We start from the raw sequence: 12677 nt of genomic DNA on the forward strand, positions 1-12677 counted from the left end.
CCCCCCGGCCGCGTGGCCCCCGGAGGGGGGCCAGTCCTCTAGGGATCTTGGGCACGCACGCACACGTGCCCAGCGTGAGTTTAAGCCACCGGGTCCAGGACTCAAACTGCGGTTGACTACATGGGAGTCCAGCAACATAGCCATTACACTAACTGCTGGTCCCTTGATTTATTTTTTAGATAGTCTGTTGTTGGTGTACAAAAATGCCATTGATTTTCGTATGTTGATTTCATAGCCTGCGACTTTACTGAATTTGTTTACTCGTTCTTACTAGTTCTAACAATTTTTTTGGAGAGTCTTTAGGATTTTGTATTTATAAGATTATGTCATCTTCTATTTTAATTATTCCTTTCCAGTTTGGATGGCTCTTATTTCTTTTTCTTGACTAACTGTTCTGGCTAGGACTTTTAGTACTGTGTTGAATAGAAGTGGTGAGAGAATGCAACCTTTTCTCACTGATGATCTTAGAGGAAATGCTTTCAACTTTTCACCATTGAGTATGATGTTAGCTGTGGGTTTGATATATATGGTTTGTATTGTGTTGAGATAATTTCTTCTGTACCTAATCAGTTGAGTTTTTATAATAAAAGAAGGTAGAATTTTGTCAAATTATTTTCTATCAAGAAAATCGTATGAATTTTGGACCAGTAGATGACGTAATGGTTACGTTGCTGGACTCTAATGTATTCAATTGTGGTTCAAGTCCTAGACCTGGTGGCTTAAAACTTATGCCGGGGGTATGTTCATGCATGCTCAAAATCCCAACAGGAGAATGGAGGAGAAGGGATCGTGGTGAGGTCATTCCCCCCAACGGGGTGATTTCTTGCTTTCTGTCTCTCTGTCTCTCTCTGCCTCTTTGGCGACGGTACGCACCCTACAGCAAAAGTCTCTCTAAAAAAAAAAAAAGAAAATTACATGGTTTTTATCCTTCATTCTGTTGATGTGGCATATCACATTTATAGATTTGAGTGTACTGAATCATCTTTGCATATGTGGAATAAATCCTACTTGATCATGATGAATGAGCCTTTCAATGTACAGTTAAATTTGATTTGCTAGTAAATTGTTGAGGACTTTTGCATCTATAATCATCAAGGATATTGGCCTGTAATTTTCTTTTTTCTTACAGTGTCCCGAACTGGTGTTGGTATCAGAGTAATGCTGGCCTCATAACACAAGTTTGGAATTATTTCTTTTTCAGTTTTTTAGGAGAGGTTGGTAAGAATTGATATTACTTTAAATGTTTGATAGAATTTAGCCATGAAGCCATCAGGTCCGAGGCTTTTCTTCTGATAAGATAGTTATTACTGGGACCAGCAGTTGGTGTAATGGCAATGTCACTGGACTCCTATGTAGTTGACTGCAGTTCGAGTCCCAGACCCAGTGGCTTGAACTCACACTGGGCACGTGTGTGTATGTGCCCAAGATCCCTAGAGGGGAATGGAGGAGAAGGGATTGCAGCATGGCCATCCCCCTGGGGGGTGATTTCTCGCTTTCTGTCTCTCTGTCTAAAAAAACTGTCTCTCTGTCTCTCTTTGTCTTTCTGGTGAGCACACACGCCCTGTAGCAAAAACCTCTCAAAGAAAAAAAGATAGCTATAATTGATTCAGTCTTCTTACTCATTATTGGTCTATTCATTTTTATTGTTTCTTCATGTTTCAATCTGACAGGTCATGTATGTCTATGAATTTATCCATTTCTTCTAGGTTATCCAATTTATTGGTGTATAACTGTTTACGGTAGTTTCCTATATTCTTGTATTTATGTTTTATCATCTGTAATGTTTCATCTTTCATTTCTGATTTTTTAAAAAAAATTTATTTATTTTTATTTACTTATTCATTTATTTTAATTTGACCAGAGAGGATAAGAGAGAGAGGGAAAGTGAGAAAGCAAGCCACCAGCTCCGGGTCTTAAACTATGGTTGGCCATGGTGATGTGTCTAGCACCACCATGCCACCTGCTGTCCCCTCATTTCTGATTTTATTTATTTGAGTCTTTTTTTTCCCTTAGTCTCACTGAAGGTTAGTTGATGTTGTTAATCTTTTCAAAAAATCAACTCTTAGTGTTGCTGTTCTTTTTTAGTTATTTTCTACTTTATTATTTATTTATGCTCTTCTCTTTATTATCTCTTTCCTTCTACTAACTTCTGACTGTTCTTTTTCTAATTCTTTGAGGTGTTACCTTGAGTCATTCATTTGCGAGCTTCCTTCTTTTTTGATGTAGGCATTTATTACTATAAACTTCCCCCTAGAACTGTTTGCTGCATCCTGTAATATTTGTTATGTTGTATTACATTTTTATTTATCTCAAGACACCTAATTTCCTTTTCAATTTCTTCTTTGACTCATTTTTATTCAGGAATATGTTGTTTCATTTCCATATATTTTTGAATTTTCCAAAATTTCTCCTGTTACTGATTTCTACTTTTATACCATTGTGGTTGGAAAAGATACTTGATATGATTTTAATCTTAAATTTGTTAGTACTTTATTTGCAGCTTTAGAATATGATTTATTTTGGGGAACCAGCAGTTAGCGTAATGGCTATGTTGCTGGACTCCCAGTAGTCAACCGCGGTTTGCGTCCCAGACCCGGTGGCTTAAAACTCACGCCGGGCACATGTGCGTGCGTGCCCAAGATCCCGAGAGGAGAATGGAGGAGAAGGGATTGCGGTGTGACCATCGCCCCTGGGGGGTGATTTCTTGCTTTCTGTCTCTATGTCTCTCTCTGTCTGTCTGGCGAGCGCATGCGCCCTATAGCGAAAACCTCTCCAAAAAAAAAAAAAAAGAGAGAGAGAGAGAATTTGATTTATTTTGGAGTGTGTCCTGTGAGTACTTGAGAAGAATGTGTATTATTGTCACTATTGGATGGAATATTTTATATATGTCCATTAGGGTCATTTGGTCTGAAATGTACTTTAAATCTGATGTTTTCTTTCTGGTTTTCGGTCTGGACAATTGGTCATTTCTTAAAAAAGGGTATTGAAGTCTCCCAGTATGTTTGTAATATAGTCTATCTCCCCTTTCAGATGTATTAATATTTGCTTTATATATTTAGGTGCTCTAATGTTGGGTACACATATATTACAGTCATTATATCCTCTTGATGTGTTGACTACTTATTGTATAATGATCTTTTTTGTGTCTTTACAGTTTTTGACTTATAAAGTCTTTTTTATCTGATATAAGTATAGGTGCCCCTATTCTCTGATGGTTTTCATTTGCATAGACTATCTTTTTCTGTCCATTTATTTATTTATTTATTTATTTATTTTTTTTGGTGTGAGGTGTGCATTTGCCAGAGAGAGACATAGAGAGAGGAAGAGGAGAAAGCATCCTCCGCTAGGAATGGTCATGCTATATTCCCTTCTCCTCCATCTCTCCCTCTTTTGGGGATTTTTGGGCATGCACACACACACACATGATATGTTTCTCAAGCTATCTGGTCCAGAACTTGAACTGCGGTGTTGACCATGTGGGATCCAGCTGCCTTAAACACCAGGCCATATAACTGGTCCACATTCATTTACTTTCAGTCTATATTTGTCCTTATAGGTGAAGTGTCTCTTGAAGGTACATATAGTTGGATTTGGGTTTTGTAATCCATTCACCACTCTGTGACTTTTGATTCAATTAATTCACATTCACAGTAAAGACTCACTCTACTGCCATTTTTTTCATTGTTTTCTGGTTGCTCTGTAGATCCTTTTTTTCTCTTTTTCTGTATTCCTTTATGATTAGGTGATTTCCTCTAGTGTTATGCTTTGATTCCTTATTTTTGTGTGTGTGTGTGTGTATCTATTGTACTATAGGTTTTTGCTTTTTGGTTATCATGAGGCTTACATAAAACAGCTTATAATTAGGGACCAGCATATGGCGTAATGGTTATGTCTCTGGACTCCTACGTAGTCAATTGTGGTTCGAATCCCAGACCCAGTGACTTAAAACTCATGCCGGGCACATGTGTGTGTCTGCCCAAGATCCCAAGAGAAGAATGGAGGAGCAGGGATTGTGGCATGGCCATCCCCCATGGGGAGTGATTTCTCGCTTTCTGTCTCTTTCTGTCTCTCTGGCAAGTGCCCACACCCTATAGCAAAAAAATTTCTCTTTAAAAACAAAACAAAACAGCTTATAATTATAGATTGTGTATCACTCAGCAAATTATTGTAGCTATTATTATTTTTAAAAATATTTATTTATTATTTTTGATTTGAACAGACAGAGAAAGAGGGAAAATGAGAAAGCAAGCTGCCAGGTCTGGGACTCAGCCATGTGGGAATCCAGTGCATAACCACCATGTCATCTGCCAGCTCCACTATTATTATTTTTAATACTTTTGTCTTTTAATCTTTGTACAAAAGATATAAGTGATTTACACACCATATTACAGTATTAGGATATTCTGAATTTGACCATGTACTTACTTTTATTAGTGAATTTTATACTTTCATGTTACTAACTAGCATCCTTTTCTTTTAGTTTGAAGAAGTCCCTTTTGTATTTCTTGTAAAATGGGTTGGTGAAGGCCAGCTGGTAGCATGGTGATTAAGGGGCTGGACTCTTACATTGCAGTTCAAGTCCTGGATCTAGTAGCTTGCTTTCTCCCTGTTTCTCTCTCTCTTTCTCCCATGAGCACATGTGCCATATAGTGAATTGAAAGAAATAATAATAATTAATTAATTAATTTAAATAATTATTCTTTTTTTAAAAATGAAAGGTTGGTGGTGATGAACATGCTGGGCATGTGTGCATGCGTGCCCAAGATCCCGAGAGGAGAATGGAGGAGAAGTAATTCTTAAATTGAGTTGCATGAATCGATCCTTTCTGTATTACAGATAGCACTTTTTTTTGGTCTTGTCTTCCCTAACCTATGGTCAGAAACATACACTGCATTTTCTTTTTACATATGTTTAAAAGCTTACGTTCCATGTATAAGTCCATAGCCCAACTGGAATTGATTTTTCTGTAGGACAAAGTAGGGAGCTGGCTTCATTATTCTCCATGTGGAAAACCTCATGATCTGAGGTGTCACCTCTCTGCCACCTTGAAGTTCTATAGCCACAGAGGCTGTTTGTGGGCTATCGTTGCCACTGGTCTTTTGTCTTTGAACCAGTAGTATACTACCTTCATTACTTTAGCTTCATAATGAATCTTGATACTTGATACAACAAAATCTTCCTATCTGACTTTTCTTCAGGAATTTTTTTTTTGGAGAGATTTTTGCTATAGGGCGCGTGTGCTCGCCAGACAGACAGAGAGAGAGACATTAGAGACAGAAAGCGAGAAATCACCCCCTAGGGGGGATGGTCACGCCACAATCCCTTCTCCTCCATTCTCCTCTTGGGATCTTGGGCACGCACACACACGTGCCCGGCGTGAGTTTTAAGCCACCGGGTCTGGGACGTGAACCGCAGTTGACTATGTGGGAGTCCAGCGACATAGCCATTACGCTAACTGCTGGTTCCCTCTTCAGGAATTATTTTAAATACATTTCAGAATCTGCTTGTCATGTTTTATAAACCTTTTGGAATTGCAGTGAATCTATAGCTCAGTTTGAAGAGAATTGATTGATGAGTTTCAGATGTTGAGTCTTCAAGTGGTGAGCATGATATATCCCTTTATTTTCTTGAATGGCTTTTGGCAGAGCTTGTAATTTCCTGGATAATGTCTTGCATATGTTGTGTTAGATTTATTCCTTGGTACTTCATGGTAGCAGTTCCCAACCTTCCTGGCACCAGGGACTGGCCTCATGGAAGACAAGCCCTCCATGGATGGGACAGAAGGGGAATTGGTCCCAGGATGACCCAAGTGTACCCCATTTACCATGCACCCCATTTCCACTGTTACCACATTGCAATATACAATGAAATAATCACAACAACACAGTAGAGTTAGTGCTCCCATGAGAATCCATCTACCACCACTGATCCAGCAGAAAGTGGAGCCCGGGTGGTAATGGAAGTGATGGGAAAACAGCTGCAAACGGATGAAGCTTCCCTTGCTCACCCACCCCCACTGTGTGGTCTGATGGACTGGTACTGGCCTTCAGCCCCACCTCCATCAGGCCACAGACTGGCACCTGTCCAACAGTCCAGGGGTTGGGGACTCCTGCTTTGTGGGTTTACTGCTATTATAAATGGAATCTTTAATACATTTTGATCTCTTTTGCAAGTATGTAGAAATGAAGTTGATTTTTGTATCGTGATAACCATCTACCTTACTAGACTTCTTCTTTTTTTTTTAATTATTTTTTTCCTATAGGGCACATGCACCCACCAGGGAAGGGGAGAGAGAATAAATAAGCACCCCAAGGGAGGATTTCCATGCTGCAATCTCTTCTTCATTCTCTCGTCAGGATTTTGGGCACATATCCAGCATGATTCTCAAGCTGCCAGGTCCAGGACTTGAACCATGCAGTCAGTTGTGTGGTATCCAGCCACTTTACCCACCTCACTACTGGTTGGCCCCAACATATTATTTTTAAGCCAGCTTTTTATTTTGGAGTAATTTTAAATTTATTGAAAAGTTAGTAAAAAGATATTATGGAGAGTTCCTATATACCCCTCCCTCCCTGGATATATTTATCAAAACGAAGAAGGAAAAATTGTTATATTACTGTTTTCTAAACATCAGACTATACATGAATTTATCAATTTTCCCACTAATGTCATTTTTCTGTTATGGGATCCAGTTCAAAATACCTCATTGTATTTAGTTGTCTTGTCTCTTTAGTGTTCTCCAGTCTATGACAATGTCTCCAGTCTATCCTTTTTTTTTTTTCTGAGAATATCATGCTTTACCATATACAGATCTTTCACATACATGCTCATTTGACCCTCACAACAACCCTGTGAGGTAGGCAGCAGACAGTCTCATTTCACAGATGAGGAACGTGAATCTCAGAGCAGTTGACTCATGTGCCAAGGTTCTACAGTTAGTAAATAATGTGTGTTAAGATCAGTCTTTGGCCTCAAAATTCAGCATCCAACTTCCCCTCTTATTTGCCCTACCTACTTCCCAGGAATAATGAAGATAAAAATTAATTCAAGGCTAGAAAAATACTTGGAGGGAAAAAAGCACTATATATAATAATTATACCCATAAACTACCATTTTCTATGATATATGGCTCATTTCCCTTTACTTCCCAGCTTGTGCATGAACCCAGAATTTTAGATTGCCTGTTCTGTGCTTAACTAAGCAACTAAGTAAAGCAAGAGAACAGTGTGATCTTGTGTCAGGTTATGTGAGTTACAGTCAGGTTAAGTGCTGTTATTAAGCAAATTGAAAAATTCAGCAAAGGGGCCAGCAGATAGTGTGGTCGTTAAGACGCTGGACTCCCACATGATCGACCACAGTTCAAGTCCCAAACCTGGTGGCTTGCCGTCTCACTTTCTCTGTGTCTCTCTCTCGTTCTCGTCTCTCTCTAGTGAAGTAAAAAATAAATTAATTAATTAGATCTTTAAAAAAAAAAAGAAAAGAAAAGAAAAAGAAGAACTCAGCAAGGCCAGTGTGCAGCTAGAACCCACTGAAGCCCAGAGCAAAGCAAGGCAACATCAGATAGGGCATGATTGCATAGAAGGAAAAGGTGGCGTCAGAGCTCAGACTCCACACGCACCGTTATCTAAGGCAAAGTGGTGGCAAAGAAGAGTTATTTGTTCCATATTATATAAACAAGAGCAGAAGATACACCGTGCAAAAGCACCTTATGTCACACAGATCTCTCTGGCTGCCTACAAGGGATATAAAAAAACAGAGCCATCTTCATTTTAAAGAATGACTGTGCCTGTGCACATATCCTGAACCAAAGCAAGAAAACAGCTCCATGCTGTTTACTTGGCGAAAAGACAACCAGTACCATCATTTCTAATCAGACAGAATGTCTTTCAAGGTAATGAATTAGATAGCTGTGTTTGGGATTTTTTCCCCCCAAGATTTACTTTGGATTCTCCTGGTTTAAGATCCAAAGAAAATTACATTCTGTTTTTATTGGTGATTCTAAGTATTTGTGTTTATAACAGTTGAAGTGTGATAGGTGAATTTAACATATTATAAGAGGTCTATAGCATCTGTTCAGAAAAGATTATATACTATACAAACTATTCAAGTCATACGAAACCATTTTTCAGTGTCTTCTCAACTGAGAAGGATCCTATTCAGCACGCTTCTCCTCCTGAGGTGGTTCGTACTGAGCAAGCTTTGCTTTCAGTTTTTTATTTTCTTCTACAATGGCTTCATATTTCTCATTCATTTCTGCCAATTCTAGGCGAAGCGGCTCTATTTCTGGATTTTCTGGGGTAGCAGCTCCTAAGTGATGCTTTAAAAAATCCAAAGCGCTATTAGGTTTCTCTGGTTCTTCATACAAGGCTACCAACACGTTGGTCATTGTGTCCAGCACCCCTGACTTCTCCAAGTACCTCCGGAACTGCTCGCGCTTCCAGTCAGTGGCTTTGTAATGGGCCATAGTGACAGCAGCAGCGGCGTCGCTGGTGCCAGAGAGCGTGGCTGGCGGGCTCGGAGCAGCACTGCGCATGCTCCAGTCTATCCTTGTTGTTTATGACTTTAAAAGTTTTGAGGAACAGGGGCCAGCAGGTGACGTGGTCATTAAGGCACTGGATCCCACATTGACTGACTCCATGCTTCAAGTTCTGGACCTATCGGCTTGAAAAATCCTGGCACATATGTTTGCATATGTGCCCAAAATACTGAGACGAGAATGGTAGAGATCCATCCACCCTGTGAGATGATTTCTTACTTTCCCTCTCTGTCTGTCTTTCTCTTCTGAGCATATGCCCTCTATGGCAAAAATCTTTAAGAAGAGAAAAAAGGTTTTGAAGAATACTGTAGAATGTTCCTCAATTTGGACTCATCTAAAATTCTTCTTATAATTAGACTGGGGTAATTTTTTTAAAAAAAGCTCTATACCCTTCTCCTCACATTGTATTAGGGGATACATAATACCTAGTAATGTGAACCTTCATCCCTTGGCTAAGGTGGTTTGACAGATTTCTCTATTGGAAAGTTGCTATTTTTTCCCTTTTTGTACTCTGTTCTCATAATAATCTAGCCCACTCTCAAGAGAGAGGGGGTCTGCTGAGAAGTCACCCTGGGAGAGGCAAAAAGGGCAGGCCTTCAGAAGAAGACTGCATCCTCCATGGAAACTGAGATCTAGTGCTTTGAGGAATAAGAGAAATGAAGATGTTCTGCTGAGAAGTCACCCTGGAGAAGCAGAAAGGGCAGGCCTTCAGAAGAAGACTGAGCTCTCCTTGGGAGCTGAGATTTAGTGCTTTCAGAGAATAAGAGTAATGAAGATGTTCTGCTGAGAAGTCACCCTGCCTCCATGTACTGAGTGTCTAGACAGGTCTAAGTGAAATAGCCAAACATCTGAATACTATTAGGGTCAACAGATTCCTCAATTCCCATTGAATTTGTGGCACAAAGGGAGAAAAATGGAACAGCAAAGAGTTTGCAGATCACCTCCTGTGTGCCTCTGAACACTCAGATTGAACTTCTAGAAATTAGGAAGAAACAGGGACCAGCAGTTAGCGTAATGGCTATGTCACTGAACTCCCATGTAGCCAACCATGGTTCACGTCCCGGACCCAGTGGCTTAAACTCATGCCGGGTGCATGTGTGTGCGTGCCCAAGATCTCAAGAGGAGAATGGAGTAGAAGGAATTGTGGCATGGCCATCCTTCCTGGGGGGTGATTTCTCACTTTCTATCTCTCTGTCTCTCTCTGTCTTTCTGGCAAGTGCACGCGCCCTATAGCAAAAACCTCTCCCCCCCAAAAAAAGGAAGAAATAACCCATCAGATGACTAGAAATCACTGCAGAGGCATAAGAAATATGAGAAACCAAGAAAATACCTCTCCCTCAAGGGAAAAGAATAACTCCTTTTCATCCACAGAACTAACGGAAATGTCTGATAAAGAATTTAAAATATTCATAGTGACAAAGCTAACAGCGATGGAAGAGAAGAGAGACAATGAACTCCAGAAGAGGCAGGAGAAAAGAGCCGATGAGTTTCAGGAGGTGAGGAAGTTCTTGCGAGAGCTGAAAATGGAAATACACACCATAAAAAAGAATGAAATGGAACTGTTGGAGATGAAGGATATAATACAGGAAGTCAAAACCTCCCTTGAAAGTATTAAAAGCAGACTAGATCATACAGAAAATTGAGTCTCAGATGTAGAAGACAGAACTGCTGGACTAGTAAAATTCACCATGAAGATAGAGAATATAGCCCCCAAAATGAGAATAATATATAACAAATATTAGATACCATTAAATGTCCAAACATCTGGATAATTGGTATCCCAGAAGGTGAAGGGACTAATCAGGCAATTGATCATCTATTCCATGAAATCCTGCAAGAAAACTTTACAAACCTAGAGTGATATTCAGATATCCAGACCCAAGAAATACAAAGGACCCCAAATAGGATCAACCCAAAAAGATCTTCTCCAAGACACATTATAACCAGATAAAGACAAGATACTAAGATTGGCAAGAGAGAAACATCAAGTTACCTACAAAGGATATCCCATCAGGCTAATAGCAGACCTCTCATCAGAAACAATGTGAGCAAGGAAAGAATGGGAAAATATACTCAAAGTGTTGAGTGAAAAACAGTTTCAACCAAGAATACCATATCTGGCAAGATTATTCTTAATATGGGAAGAGAAGACAAGAGCATTCTCAGATAAACAAAACCTGAAAGAATTTACCAGCACCAGGCCAATTCTCCAAGAAGTTTTGAAGGGAGTGCTATCTCAGGAAAACTAAAGTTGGACACATAGAAATAAGAGTTCTAAAACAACCTGCTAGATTAATGGTAGGGACAAATCCAGAGTTCAATGTTATCTTCCAGAATTTAAATAGAAATATCAGACCACAACAGAAGATAGATTAAGTACATGAGTCTGAACTGGTGAAATAGAATTTTATGACTTTTGACTAAAATATTACTGATCTTCTATGTTTTGTTTTCCAGAATTAAGGATTTTTGTCTTCTCTTGAGTTGTGGATGGGTTCATGTACCTACTACTCAAACAGAATCCTAACCTGTTTCCTGGCTTTATGTCTTAAGCAAAGTTCTCTTAACATTTTTTTGTTTTGATTTATTAAAGCTAAAACTACCTTTTTTGAAATTAAAAAATATATTTAAAAATACCTGTATAATGACCACAGTAAGCTATATAGCCTCAACTAGGTGCTACATTGGAATGAATATACTTATTCATTCTACCCACAAAGTTTCATGCCTGAAGTCAACATGTGTTCACAGTATGTATGTATCAACTGAACTTGCTATTATAAGTAGTTAGATTAATTAATATATTTTGTGAATCAATGAAATTTGGGGGAGGGGAGAGGAATGGAAAGCAACTGCAAATACCAGAGACAGTGTCGGAGGAGAGTGGGAAATGGCAAATGGTAAGAAATAGGAGGGAAATGTTTATGTCCAAGAAACAAGAAATGAAATATTATTTCTTGATGATAACACGTATGATTAAGCCACTTTACAATGTATTGTGGAGGGAAAATTGCATTTTGTATGTTGTGATGATGTTCAGTGAAAGAATGTAAAATAAATTAATTAATTAAAGAGAGAGAGAGAGAGAGAGGGAAATTAAACTCTATCTCCTAGAAGTGGTATAACTGTATATATTATTGGAATTCTACTATTAAGGAAGATTTCTCTCTTATTTATTTACTTATTTAGTTATTCATATCAGTGTGAATTTATGCATACTTATTCAATAATTTGAGTTAAAAATATACTACTGTGTTCTTTGTTTTGTTGGTCAATTGTTCTAGCTTTGACCCCTGAGGGCTCTTTCAATTTGGCTCCTATGTTCCTTTCACATGCCCACTTCCTTTTTTTTTTTTTTTTTTTTTTTTTTAAGTTTCGTTGAGTACTTCCTTACTTTCTGGTACTACAATTCTTCTAGGCTCATCCTGTATGTCCTATCCTAGAATCAGCATAAAATTTCTCCAAGGAGTCTTGGTTACTTTTCAGTTTTCTCTGTATTCTTTTGTGTTTTCTGTGTTGACAATCATATCAGTTATAAATAATGACAGTTTTTTTTTCCTTTCCAACCTTTAAGCCTTAATTTAAAGAAAAAAAATTATTCATGAATGAGATCATGAGAGAGAGAGAGAAGGACCCTCAATAGGGCTTCATTTTGACATGATCCCCTTTACCCAGCCCTCCAGCTTGTCAGAATCTTAGGTACTTGTACACACTTCCAGCATGTTTTCAAGTCAGCTCAGACTTCTGAACCCGTAGTCAGCCATGTGGCCTAGTCTAGTACTGAAGTTCAGTTTACTACCTACCACATTGCTGGGCTGGGCCTAATTTATTTTTATTGTCTTACTGAAATGGCTAGAACATCAAATACAGTGTTGAGTAGAAAAAGTGATAGTGGACGTTTCTATCTTGTCTGGTGTATTTCAGAGGAAACTCCATTAACTTTTCTCTATTAAAGAAGATATTTGAAGGGACCAGCAGGTGGCATGATGGTTAAGGTGCTGGACTCCCACATGACCACCCACAGTTCAAGTTCTGGACCTGGCAGCTTGCTTTCTCACTTTCCCTTTCTCTCTCTCTCTCTCTCTGGTCAAATTTAAAATAATAATAATAATAAAATAATTCTTTAAAAAAAAAAAGTGGC

General features: G+C 38.7%; 1 pseudogene; it reads right to left on the reverse strand.

The window, feature by feature from the left end:
• Positions 1 to 7961: 7961 nt before the first annotated feature.
• Positions 7962 to 8567, reverse strand: LOC102483531 (c-Myc-binding protein pseudogene; annotated as a pseudogene).
• Positions 8568 to 12677: the final 4110 nt, after the last annotated feature.

This window comes from Tupaia chinensis, unplaced genomic scaffold (genome assembly GCF_000334495.1).
Source record: "Tupaia chinensis unplaced genomic scaffold, TupChi_1.0 Scaffold148091_1, whole genome shotgun sequence".
Lineage (NCBI taxonomy): Eukaryota > Metazoa > Chordata > Mammalia > Scandentia > Tupaiidae > Tupaia > Tupaia belangeri.